Source organism: Pungitius pungitius, chromosome 2 (genome assembly GCF_949316345.1).
Source record: "Pungitius pungitius chromosome 2, fPunPun2.1, whole genome shotgun sequence".
In the NCBI taxonomy this organism is placed as follows: domain Eukaryota; kingdom Metazoa; phylum Chordata; class Actinopteri; order Perciformes; family Gasterosteidae; genus Pungitius; species Pungitius pungitius.
This window is the reverse complement of record NC_084901.1, coordinates 5,758,161-5,767,548: the sequence shown is the minus strand read 5'-3', so window position 1 is coordinate 5,767,548 and position 9,388 is coordinate 5,758,161. Positions and strand designations below refer to the sequence as shown.

Below are 9,388 nucleotides of genomic sequence, written 5' to 3'. Positions count from 1 at the left end.
CAATATTTTCCATGTCCTGAATATTTTCGATCCGATATTACGACTTAATTAGCATGAATGTGTCCCTGGTGGTCTAGTGGCTAGGATTCGGCGCTTTCACCGCCGCGGCCCGGGTTCGATTCCCGGTCAGGGAAATGTCATTTAAAGTTCTGGCTTGATGTTTTTATTTACGCCAATTATTCGATGTGCTGAATGTTTTCGATCTGATTGGAGGACATAATATGCACAACTGTGTCCCTGATGGTCTAGTGGCTAGGATTCGGCGCTCTCACCGCCGCGGCCCGGGTTCGATTCCCGGTCAGGGAATTGGCTTTTAAAGTTCTGATTTGATGTTTTAATTTAAGCCTATTATTCGATGTGCTGAATGTTTTCGATCTGATTGGAGGACATAATATGCACAACTGTGTCCCTGATGGTCTAGTGGCTAGGATTCGGCGCTCTCACCGCCGCGGCCCGGGTTCGATTCCCGGTCAGGGAATTGGCTTTTAAAGTTCTGACTTGATGTTTTAATTTAAGCCTATTATTCGATGTGCTGAATGTTTTCGATCTGATTGGAGGACATAATATGCACAACTGTGTCCCTGATGGTCTAGTGGCTAGGATTCGGCGCTCTCACCGCCGCGGCCCGGGTTCGATTCCCGGTCAGGGAAATGGCATTTGAAGTTACCCTTAGTTTATGCTTGTGTTGTCAGTTGCAACATTTCAATGATGTGATGTGCATCAACTTGTCCCCCACTGTTAAGTAGTTATTGTTTGATGCTCTTAGTAGACAGGGAAACCTGGTTTAGCCTTTTCATTCAAGCAATATTTTCCATGTCCTGAATATTTTCGATCCGATATTACGACTTAATTAGCATGAATGTGTCCCTGGTGGTCTAGTGGCTAGGATTCGGCGCTTTCACCGCCGCGGCCTGGGTTCGATTCCCGGTCAGGGAAATGTCATTTAAAGTTCTGGCTTGATGTTTTTATTTACGCCAATTATTCGATGTGCTGAATGTTTTCGATCTGATTGGAGGACATAATGCGGCCCAGGTTCGATTCCCGGTCAGGGAAATGGCATTTGAAGTTACCCTTAGTTGATGCTTGTGTTGTCCGTTGCAACATTTCAATGATGTGATGTGCATCAACTTGTCCCCCACTGTTAAGTAGTTATTGTTTGATGCTCTTAGTAGACAGGGAAACCTGGTTTAGCCTTTTCATTCAAGCAATATTTTCCATGTCCTGAATATTTTCGATCCGATATTACGACTTAATTAGCATGAATGTGTCCCTGGTGGTCTAGTGGCTAGGATTCGGCGCTTTCACCGCCGCGGCCCGGGTTCGATTCCCGGTCAGGGAAATGTCATTTAAAGTTCTGGCTTGATGTTTTTATTTACGCCAATTATTCGATGTGCTGAATGTTTTCGATCTGATTGGAGGACATAATATGCACAATTGTGTCCCTGATGGTCTAGTGGCTAGGATTCGGCGCTCTCACCGCCGCGGCCCGGGTTCGATTCCCGGTCAGGGAATTGGCTTTTAAAGTTCTGACTTGATGTTTTAATTTAAGCCTATTATTCGATGTGCTGAATGTTTTCGATCTGATTGGAGGACATAATATGCACAACTGTGTCCCTGATGGTCTAGTGGCTAGGATTCGGCGCTCTCACCGCCGCGGCCCGGGTTCGATTCCCGGTCAGGGAATTGGCTTTTAAAGTTCTGACTTGATGTTTTAATTTAAGCCTATTATTCGATGTGCTGAATGTTTTCGATCTGATTGGAGGACATAATATGCACAACTGTGTCCCTGATGGTCTAGTGGCTAGGATTCGGCGCTCTCACCGCCGCGGCCCGGGTTCGATTCCCGGTCAGGGAAATGGCATTTGAAGTTACCCTTAGTTTATGCTTGTGTTGTCAGTTGCAACATTTCAATGATGTGATGTGCATCAACTTGTCCCCCACTGTTAAGTAGTTATTGTTTGATGCTCTTAGTAGACAGGGAAACCTGGTTTAGCCTTTTCATTCAAGTAATATTTTCCATGTCCTGAATATTTTCGATCCGATATTACGACTTAATTAGCATGAATGTGTCCCTGGTGGTCTAGTGGCTAGGATTCGGCGCTTTCACCGCCGCGGCCCGGGTTCGATTCCCGGTCAGGGAAATGTCATTTAAAGTTCTGGCTTGATGTTTTTATTTACGCCAATTTTTCGATGTGCTGAATGTTTTCGATCTGATTGGAGGACATAATGCGGCCCAGGTTCGATTCCCGGTCAGGGAAATGGCATTTGAAGTTACCCTTAGTTGATGCTTGTGTTGTCCGTTGCAACATTTCAATGATGTGATGTGCATCAACTTGTCCCCCACTGTTAAGTAGTTATTGTTTGATGCTCTTAGTAGACAGGGAAACCTGGTTTAGCCTTTTCATTCAAGCAATATTTTCCATGTCCTGAATATTTTCGATCCGATATTACGACTTAATTAGCATGAATGTGTCCCTGGTGGTCTAGTGGCTAGGATTCGGCGCTTTCACCGCCGCGGCCCGGGTTCGATTCCCGGTCAGGGAAATGTCATTTAAAGTTCTGGCTTGATGTTTTTATTTACGCCAATTATTCGATGTGCTGAATGTTTTCGATCTGATTGGAGGACATAATATGCACAACTGTGTCCCTGATGGTCTAGTGGCTAGGATTCGGCGCTCTCACCGCCGCGGCCCGGGTTCGATTCCCGGTCAGGGAATTGGCTTTTAAAGTTCTGACTTGATGTTTTAATTTAAGCCTATTATTCGATGTGCTGAATGTTTTCGATCTGATTGGAGGACATAATATGCACAACTGTGTCCCTGATGGTCTAGTGGCTAGGATTCGGCGCTCTCACCGCCGCGGCCCGGGTTCGATTCCCGGTCAGGGAAATGGCTTTTGAAGTTACCCTTAGTTTATGCTTGTGTTGTCAGTTGCAACATTTCAATGATGTGATGTGCATCAACTTGTCCCCCACTGTTAAGTAGTTATTGTTTGATGCTCTTAGTAGACAGGGAAACCTGGTTTAGCCTTTTCATTCAAGTAATATTTTCCATGTCCTGAATATTTTCGATCCGATATTACGACTTAATTAGCATGAATGTGTCCCTGGTGGTCTAGTGGCTAGGATTCGGCGCTTTCACCTCCGCGGCCCGGGTTCGATTCCCGGTCAGGGAAATGTCATTTAAAGTTCTGGCTTGATGTTTTTATTTACGCCAATTATTCAATGTCCTGAATGTTTTCGATCTGATTGGAGGACATAATATGCACAACTGTGTCCCTGATGGTCTAGTGGCTAGGATTCGGCGCTCTCACCGCCGCGGCCCGGGTTCGATTCCCGGTCAGGGAATTGGCTTTTAAAGTTCTGACTTGATGTTTTAATTTAAGCCTATTATTCGATGTGCTGAATGTTTTCGATCTGTTTGGAGGACATAATATGCACAACTGTGTCCCTGATGGTCTAGTGGCTAGGATTCGGCGCTCTCACCGCCGCGGCCCGGGTTCGATTCCCGGTCAGGGAATTGGCTTTTAAAGTTCTGACTTGATGTTTTAATTTAAGCCAATTATTCGATGTGCTGAATGTTTTCGATCTGATTGGAGGACATAATATACACAACTGTGTCCCTGATGGTCTAGTGGCTAGGATTCGGCGCTCTCACCGCCGCGGCCCGGGTTCGATTCCCGGTCAGGGAAATGGCATTTGAAGTTACCCTTAGTTGATGCTTGTGTTGTCCGTTGCAACATTTCAATGATGTGATGTGCATCAACTTGTCCCCCACTGTTAAGTAGTTATTGTTTGATGCTCTTAGTAGACAGGGAAACCTGGTTTAGCCTTTTCATTCAAGCAATATTTTCCATGTCCTGAATATTTTCGATCCGATATTACGACTTAATTATTATGAATGTGTCCCTGGTGGTCTAGTGGCTAGGATTCGGCGCTTTCACCGCCGCGGCCCGGGTTCGATTCCCGGTCAGGGAAGTGTCATTTAAAGTTCTGGCTTGATGTTTTTATTTACGCCAATTATTCGATGTGCTGAATGTTTTCGATCTGATTGGAGGACATAATGCGGCCCAGGTTCGATTCCCGGTCAGGGAAATGGCATTTGAAGTTACCCTTAGTTGATGCTTGTGTTGTCCGTTGCAACATTTCAATGATGTGATGTGCATCAACTTGTCCCCCACTGTTAAGTAGTTATTGTTTGATGCTCTTAGTAGACAGGGAAACCTGGTTTAGCCTTTTCATTCAAGCAATATTTTCCATGTCCTGAATATTTTCGATCCGATATTACGACTTAATTAGCATGAATGTGTCCCTGGTGGTCTAGTGGCTAGGATTCGGCGCTTTCACCGCCGCGGCCCGGGTTCGATTCCCGGTCAGGGAAATGTCATTTAAAGTTCTGGCTTGATGTTTTTATTTACGCCAATTTTTCGATGTGCTGAATGTTTTCGATCTGATTGGAGGACATAATGCGGCCCAGGTTCGATTCCCGGTCAGGGAAATGGCATTTGAAGTTACCCTTAGTTGATGCTTGTGTTGTCCGTTGCAACATTTCAATGATGTGATGTGCATCAACTTGTCCCCCACTGTTAAGTAGTTATTGTTTGATGCTCTTAGTAGACAGGGAAACCTGGTTTAGCCTTTTCATTCAAGCAATATTTTCCATGTCCTGAATATTTTCGATCCGATATTACGACTTAATTAGCATGAATGTGTCCCTGGTGGTCTAGTGGCTAGGATTCGGCGCTTTCACCGCCGCGGCCCGGGTTCGATTCCCGGTCAGGGAAATGTCATTTAAAGTTCTGGCTTGATGTTTTTATTTACGCCAATTATTCGATGTGCTGAATGTTTTCGATCTGATTGGAGGACATAATATGCACAACTGTGTCCCTGATGGTCTAGTGGCTAGGATTCGGCGCTCTCACCGCCGCGGCCCGGGTTCGATTCCCGGTCAGGGAATTGGCTTTTAAAGTTCTGACTTGATGTTTTAATTTAAGCCTATTATTCGATGTGCTGAATGTTTTCGATCTGATTGGAGGACATAATATGCACAACTGTGTCCCTGATGGTCTAGTGGCTAGGATTCGGCGCTCTCACCGCCGCGGCCCGGGTTCGATTCCCGGTCAGGGAAATGGCTTTTGAAGTTACCCTTAGTTTATGCTTGTGTTGTCAGTTGCAACATTTCAATGATGTGATGTGCATCAACTTGTCCCCCACTGTTAAGTAGTTATTGTTTGATGCTCTTAGTAGACAGGGAAACCTGGTTTAGCCTTTTCATTCAAGTAATATTTTCCATGTCCTGAATATTTTCGATCCGATATTACGACTTAATTAGCATGAATGTGTCCCTGGTGGTCTAGTGGCTAGGATTCGGCGCTTTCACCTCCGCGGCCCGGGTTCGATTCCCGGTCAGGGAAATGTCATTTAAAGTTCTGGCTTGATGTTTTTATTTACGCCAATTATTCAATGTCCTGAATGTTTTCGATCTGATTGGAGGACATAATATGCACAACTGTGTCCCTGATGGTCTAGTGGCTAGGATTCGGCGCTCTCACCGCCGCGGCCCGGGTTCGATTCCCGGTCAGGGAATTGGCTTTTAAAGTTCTGACTTGATGTTTTAATTTAAGCCTATTATTCGATGTGCTGAATGTTTTCGATCTGTTTGGAGGACATAATATGCACAACTGTGTCCCTGATGGTCTAGTGGCTAGGATTCGGCGCTCTCACCGCCGCGGCCCGGGTTCGATTCCCGGTCAGGGAATTGGCTTTTAAAGTTCTGACTTGATGTTTTAATTTAAGCCAATTATTCGATGTGCTGAATGTTTTCGATCTGATTGGAGGACATAATATACACAACTGTGTCCCTGATGGTCTAGTGGCTAGGATTCGGCGCTCTCACCGCCGCGGCCCGGGTTCGATTCCCGGTCAGGGAAATGGCATTTGAAGTTACCCTTAGTTGATGCTTGTGTTGTCCGTTGCAACATTTCAATGATGTGATGTGCATCAACTTGTCCCCCACTGTTAAGTAGTTATTGTTTGATGCTCTTAGTAGACAGGGAAACCTGGTTTAGCCTTTTCATTCAAGCAATATTTTCCATGTCCTGAATATTTTCGATCCGATATTACGACTTAATTATTATGAATGTGTCCCTGGTGGTCTAGTGGCTAGGATTCGGCGCTTTCACCGCCGCGGCCCGGGTTCGATTCCCGGTCAGGGAAGTGTCATTTAAAGTTCTGGCTTGATGTTTTTATTTACGCCAATTATTCGATGTGCTGAATGTTTTCGATCTGATTGGAGGACATAATGCGGCCCAGGTTCGATTCCCGGTCAGGGAAATGGCATTTGAAGTTACCCTTAGTTGATGCTTGTGTTGTCCGTTGCAACATTTCAATGATGTGATGTGCATCAACTTGTCCCCCACTGTTAAGTAGTTATTGTTTGATGCTCTTAGTAGACAGGGAAACCTGGTTTAGCCTTTTCATTCAAGCAATATTTTCCATGTCCTGAATATTTTCGATCCGATATTACGACTTAATTAGCATGAATGTGTCCCTGGTGGTCTAGTGGCTAGGATTCGGCGCTTTCACCGCCGCGGCCCGGGTTCGATTCCCGGTCAGGGAAATGTCATTTAAAGTTCTGGCTTGATGTTTTTATTTACGCCAATTTTTCGATGTGCTGAATGTTTTCGATCTGATTGGAGGACATAATGCGGCCCAGGTTCGATTCCCGGTCAGGGAAATGGCATTTGAAGTTACCCTTAGTTGATGCTTGTGTTGTCCGTTGCAACATTTCAATGATGTGATGTGCATCAACTTGTCCCCCACTGTTAAGTAGTTATTGTTTGATGCTCTTAGTAGACAGGGAAACCTGGTTTAGCCTTTTCATTCAAGCAATATTTTCCATGTCCTGAATATTTTCGATCCGATATTACGACTTAATTAGCATGAATGTGTCCCTGGTGGTCTAGTGGCTAGGATTCGGCGCTTTCACCGCCGCGGCCCGGGTTCGATTCCCGGTCAGGGAAATGTCATTTAAAGTTCTGGCTTGATGTTTTTATTTACGCCAATTATTCGATGTGCTGAATGTTTTCGATCTGATTGGAGGACATAATGCGGCCCAGGTTCGATTCCCGGTCAGGGAAATGGCATTTGAAGTTACCCTTAGTTGATGCTTGTGTTGTCCGTTGCAACATTTCAATGATGTGATGTGCATCAACTTGTCCCCCACTGTTAAGTAGTTATTGTTTGATGCTCTTAGTAGACAGGGAAACCTGGTTTAGCCTTTTCATTCAAGCAATATTTTCCATGTCCTGAATATTTTCGATCCGATATTACGACTTAATTAGCATGAATGTGTCCCTGGTGGTCTAGTGGCTAGGATTCGGCGCTTTCACCGCCGCGGCCCGGGTTCGATTCCCGGTCAGGGAAATGTCATTTAAAGTTCTGGCTTGATGTTTTTATTTACGCCAATTATTCGATGTGCTGAATGTTTTCGATCTGATTGGAGGACATAATATGCACAACTGTGTCCCTGATGGTCTAGTGGCTAGGATTCGGCGCTCTCACCGCCGCGGCCCGGGTTCGATTCCCAGTCAGGGAATTGGCTTTTAAAGTTCTGACTTGATGTTTTAATTTAAGCCTATTATTCGATGTGCTGAATGTTTTCGATCTGATTGGAGGACATAATATGCACAACTGTGTCCCTGATGGTCTAGTGGCTAGGATTCGGCGCTCTCACCGCCGCGGCCCGGGTTCGATTCCCGGTCAGGGAAATGGCATTTGAAGTTACCCTTAGTTTATGCTTGTGTTGTCAGTTGCAACATTTCAATGATGTGATGTGCATCAACTTGTCCCCCACTGTTAAGTAGTTATTGTTTGATGCTCTTAGTAGACAGGGAAACCTGGTTTAGCCTTTTCATTCAAGCAATATTTTCCATGTCCTGAATATTTTCGATCCGATATTACGACTTAATTAGCATGAATGTTTCCCTGGTGGTCTAGTGGCTAGGATTCGGCGCTTTCACCGCCGCGGCCCGGGTTCGATTCCCGGTCAGGGAAATGTCATTTAAAGTTCTGGCTTGATGTTTTTATTTACGCCAATTATTCGATGTGCTGAATGTTTTCGATCTGATTGGAGGACATAATGCGGCCCAGGTTCGATTCCCGGTCAGGGAAATGGCATTTGAAGTTACCCTTAGTTGATGCTTGTGTTGTCCGTTGCAACATTTCAATGATGTGATGTGCATCAACTTGTCCCCCACTGTTAAGTAGTTATTGTTTGATGCTCTTAGTAGACAGGGAAACCTGGTTTAGCCTTTTCATTCAAGCAATATTTTCCATGTCCTGAATATTTTCGATCCGATATTACGACTTAATTAGCATGAATGTGTCCCTGGTGGTCTAGTGGCTAGGATTCGGCGCTTTCACCGCCGCGGCCCGGGTTCGATTCCCGGTCAGGGAAATGTCATTTAAAGTTCTGGCTTGATGTTTTTATTTACGCCAATTATTCGATGTGCTGAATGTTTTCGATCTGATTGGAGGACATAATGCGGCCCAGGTTCGATTCCCGGTCAGGGAAATGGCATTTGAAGTTACCCTTAGTTGATGCTTGTGTTGTCCGTTGCAACATTTCAATGATGTGATGTGCATCAACTTGTCCCCCACTGTTAAGTAGTTATTGTTTGATGCTCTTAGTAGACAGGGAAACCTGGTTTAGCCTTTTCATTCAAGCAATATTTTCCATGTCCTGAATATTTTCGATCCGATATTACGACTTAATTAGCATGAATGTGTCCCTGGTGGTCTAGTGGCTAGGATTCGGCGCTTTCACCGCCGCGGCCCGGGTTCGATTCCCGGTCAGGGAAATGTCATTTAAAGTTCTGGCTTGATGTTTTTATTTACGCCAATTATTCGATGTGCTGAATGTTTTCGATCTGATTGGAGGACATAATATGCACAACTGTGTCCCTGATGGTCTAGTGGCTAGGATTCGGCGCTCTCACCGCCGCGGCCCGGGTTCGATTCCCAGTCAGGGAATTGGCTTTTAAAGTTCTGACTTGATGTTTTAATTTAAGCCTATTATTCGATGTGCTGAATGTTTTCGATCTGATTGGAGGACATAATATGCACAACTGTGTCCCTGATGGTCTAGTGGCTAGGATTCGGCGCTCTCACCGCCGCGGCCCGGGTTCGATTCCCGGTCAGGGAAATGGCATTTGAAGTTACCCTTAGTTTATGCTTGTGTTGTCAGTTGCAACATTTCAATGATGTGATGTGCATCAACTTGTCCCCCACTGTTAAGTAGTTATTGTTTGATGCTCTTAGTAGACAGGGAAACCTGGTTTAGCCTTTTCATTCAAGCAATATTTTCCATGTCCTGAATATTTTCGATCC

General features: G+C 45.0%; 35 non-coding genes across 35 annotated transcripts; all 35 read left to right on the top strand.

Annotated features, from left to right (window-relative positions):
* Positions 1 to 62: 62 nt before the first annotated feature.
* On the top strand, positions 63 to 134 carry trnae-uuc (transfer RNA glutamic acid (anticodon UUC)). The gene has a single exon. It is a non-coding gene; the product is annotated as a tRNA-Glu (tRNA).
* Positions 135 to 234: 100 nt separating this feature from the next.
* trnae-cuc (transfer RNA glutamic acid (anticodon CUC)) lies at positions 235 to 306 on the top strand. Its single transcript has one exon. It is a non-coding gene; the product is annotated as a tRNA-Glu (tRNA).
* Positions 307 to 406: 100 nt separating this feature from the next.
* trnae-cuc (transfer RNA glutamic acid (anticodon CUC)) lies at positions 407 to 478 on the top strand. Its single transcript has one exon. It is a non-coding gene; the product is annotated as a tRNA-Glu (tRNA).
* Positions 479 to 578: 100 nt separating this feature from the next.
* Positions 579 to 650, top strand: trnae-cuc (transfer RNA glutamic acid (anticodon CUC)). The gene has a single exon. It is a non-coding gene; the product is annotated as a tRNA-Glu (tRNA).
* A 214-nt stretch (positions 651 to 864) lies between these two features.
* On the top strand, positions 865 to 936 carry trnae-uuc (transfer RNA glutamic acid (anticodon UUC)). The gene has a single exon. It is a non-coding gene; the product is annotated as a tRNA-Glu (tRNA).
* Positions 937 to 1,267: 331 nt separating this feature from the next.
* Positions 1,268 to 1,339, top strand: trnae-uuc (transfer RNA glutamic acid (anticodon UUC)). Its single transcript has one exon. It is a non-coding gene; the product is annotated as a tRNA-Glu (tRNA).
* Positions 1,340 to 1,439: 100 nt separating this feature from the next.
* Positions 1,440 to 1,511, top strand: trnae-cuc (transfer RNA glutamic acid (anticodon CUC)). Its single transcript has one exon. It is a non-coding gene; the product is annotated as a tRNA-Glu (tRNA).
* Positions 1,512 to 1,611: 100 nt separating this feature from the next.
* On the top strand, positions 1,612 to 1,683 carry trnae-cuc (transfer RNA glutamic acid (anticodon CUC)). The gene has a single exon. It is a non-coding gene; the product is annotated as a tRNA-Glu (tRNA).
* Positions 1,684 to 1,783: 100 nt separating this feature from the next.
* Positions 1,784 to 1,855, top strand: trnae-cuc (transfer RNA glutamic acid (anticodon CUC)). The gene has a single exon. It is a non-coding gene; the product is annotated as a tRNA-Glu (tRNA).
* A 214-nt stretch (positions 1,856 to 2,069) lies between these two features.
* Positions 2,070 to 2,141, top strand: trnae-uuc (transfer RNA glutamic acid (anticodon UUC)). Its single transcript has one exon. It is a non-coding gene; the product is annotated as a tRNA-Glu (tRNA).
* A 331-nt stretch (positions 2,142 to 2,472) lies between these two features.
* trnae-uuc (transfer RNA glutamic acid (anticodon UUC)) lies at positions 2,473 to 2,544 on the top strand. The gene has a single exon. It is a non-coding gene; the product is annotated as a tRNA-Glu (tRNA).
* A 100-nt stretch (positions 2,545 to 2,644) lies between these two features.
* On the top strand, positions 2,645 to 2,716 carry trnae-cuc (transfer RNA glutamic acid (anticodon CUC)). Its single transcript has one exon. It is a non-coding gene; the product is annotated as a tRNA-Glu (tRNA).
* A 100-nt stretch (positions 2,717 to 2,816) lies between these two features.
* Positions 2,817 to 2,888, top strand: trnae-cuc (transfer RNA glutamic acid (anticodon CUC)). Its single transcript has one exon. It is a non-coding gene; the product is annotated as a tRNA-Glu (tRNA).
* Positions 2,889 to 3,102: 214 nt separating this feature from the next.
* trnae-uuc (transfer RNA glutamic acid (anticodon UUC)) lies at positions 3,103 to 3,174 on the top strand. Its single transcript has one exon. It is a non-coding gene; the product is annotated as a tRNA-Glu (tRNA).
* A 100-nt stretch (positions 3,175 to 3,274) lies between these two features.
* On the top strand, positions 3,275 to 3,346 carry trnae-cuc (transfer RNA glutamic acid (anticodon CUC)). Its single transcript has one exon. It is a non-coding gene; the product is annotated as a tRNA-Glu (tRNA).
* A 100-nt stretch (positions 3,347 to 3,446) lies between these two features.
* Positions 3,447 to 3,518, top strand: trnae-cuc (transfer RNA glutamic acid (anticodon CUC)). Its single transcript has one exon. It is a non-coding gene; the product is annotated as a tRNA-Glu (tRNA).
* A 100-nt stretch (positions 3,519 to 3,618) lies between these two features.
* trnae-cuc (transfer RNA glutamic acid (anticodon CUC)) lies at positions 3,619 to 3,690 on the top strand. The gene has a single exon. It is a non-coding gene; the product is annotated as a tRNA-Glu (tRNA).
* A 214-nt stretch (positions 3,691 to 3,904) lies between these two features.
* trnae-uuc (transfer RNA glutamic acid (anticodon UUC)) lies at positions 3,905 to 3,976 on the top strand. Its single transcript has one exon. It is a non-coding gene; the product is annotated as a tRNA-Glu (tRNA).
* Positions 3,977 to 4,307: 331 nt separating this feature from the next.
* On the top strand, positions 4,308 to 4,379 carry trnae-uuc (transfer RNA glutamic acid (anticodon UUC)). Its single transcript has one exon. It is a non-coding gene; the product is annotated as a tRNA-Glu (tRNA).
* Positions 4,380 to 4,710: 331 nt separating this feature from the next.
* trnae-uuc (transfer RNA glutamic acid (anticodon UUC)) lies at positions 4,711 to 4,782 on the top strand. The gene has a single exon. It is a non-coding gene; the product is annotated as a tRNA-Glu (tRNA).
* A 100-nt stretch (positions 4,783 to 4,882) lies between these two features.
* Positions 4,883 to 4,954, top strand: trnae-cuc (transfer RNA glutamic acid (anticodon CUC)). Its single transcript has one exon. It is a non-coding gene; the product is annotated as a tRNA-Glu (tRNA).
* A 100-nt stretch (positions 4,955 to 5,054) lies between these two features.
* Positions 5,055 to 5,126, top strand: trnae-cuc (transfer RNA glutamic acid (anticodon CUC)). The gene has a single exon. It is a non-coding gene; the product is annotated as a tRNA-Glu (tRNA).
* Positions 5,127 to 5,340: 214 nt separating this feature from the next.
* Positions 5,341 to 5,412, top strand: trnae-uuc (transfer RNA glutamic acid (anticodon UUC)). The gene has a single exon. It is a non-coding gene; the product is annotated as a tRNA-Glu (tRNA).
* A 100-nt stretch (positions 5,413 to 5,512) lies between these two features.
* trnae-cuc (transfer RNA glutamic acid (anticodon CUC)) lies at positions 5,513 to 5,584 on the top strand. Its single transcript has one exon. It is a non-coding gene; the product is annotated as a tRNA-Glu (tRNA).
* Positions 5,585 to 5,684: 100 nt separating this feature from the next.
* On the top strand, positions 5,685 to 5,756 carry trnae-cuc (transfer RNA glutamic acid (anticodon CUC)). The gene has a single exon. It is a non-coding gene; the product is annotated as a tRNA-Glu (tRNA).
* A 100-nt stretch (positions 5,757 to 5,856) lies between these two features.
* Positions 5,857 to 5,928, top strand: trnae-cuc (transfer RNA glutamic acid (anticodon CUC)). The gene has a single exon. It is a non-coding gene; the product is annotated as a tRNA-Glu (tRNA).
* A 214-nt stretch (positions 5,929 to 6,142) lies between these two features.
* trnae-uuc (transfer RNA glutamic acid (anticodon UUC)) lies at positions 6,143 to 6,214 on the top strand. The gene has a single exon. It is a non-coding gene; the product is annotated as a tRNA-Glu (tRNA).
* Positions 6,215 to 6,545: 331 nt separating this feature from the next.
* Positions 6,546 to 6,617, top strand: trnae-uuc (transfer RNA glutamic acid (anticodon UUC)). The gene has a single exon. It is a non-coding gene; the product is annotated as a tRNA-Glu (tRNA).
* A 331-nt stretch (positions 6,618 to 6,948) lies between these two features.
* On the top strand, positions 6,949 to 7,020 carry trnae-uuc (transfer RNA glutamic acid (anticodon UUC)). The gene has a single exon. It is a non-coding gene; the product is annotated as a tRNA-Glu (tRNA).
* Positions 7,021 to 7,351: 331 nt separating this feature from the next.
* Positions 7,352 to 7,423, top strand: trnae-uuc (transfer RNA glutamic acid (anticodon UUC)). The gene has a single exon. It is a non-coding gene; the product is annotated as a tRNA-Glu (tRNA).
* Positions 7,424 to 7,695: 272 nt separating this feature from the next.
* On the top strand, positions 7,696 to 7,767 carry trnae-cuc (transfer RNA glutamic acid (anticodon CUC)). Its single transcript has one exon. It is a non-coding gene; the product is annotated as a tRNA-Glu (tRNA).
* A 214-nt stretch (positions 7,768 to 7,981) lies between these two features.
* trnae-uuc (transfer RNA glutamic acid (anticodon UUC)) lies at positions 7,982 to 8,053 on the top strand. Its single transcript has one exon. It is a non-coding gene; the product is annotated as a tRNA-Glu (tRNA).
* Positions 8,054 to 8,384: 331 nt separating this feature from the next.
* On the top strand, positions 8,385 to 8,456 carry trnae-uuc (transfer RNA glutamic acid (anticodon UUC)). Its single transcript has one exon. It is a non-coding gene; the product is annotated as a tRNA-Glu (tRNA).
* A 331-nt stretch (positions 8,457 to 8,787) lies between these two features.
* trnae-uuc (transfer RNA glutamic acid (anticodon UUC)) lies at positions 8,788 to 8,859 on the top strand. Its single transcript has one exon. It is a non-coding gene; the product is annotated as a tRNA-Glu (tRNA).
* A 272-nt stretch (positions 8,860 to 9,131) lies between these two features.
* On the top strand, positions 9,132 to 9,203 carry trnae-cuc (transfer RNA glutamic acid (anticodon CUC)). Its single transcript has one exon. It is a non-coding gene; the product is annotated as a tRNA-Glu (tRNA).
* Positions 9,204 to 9,388: the final 185 nt, after the last annotated feature.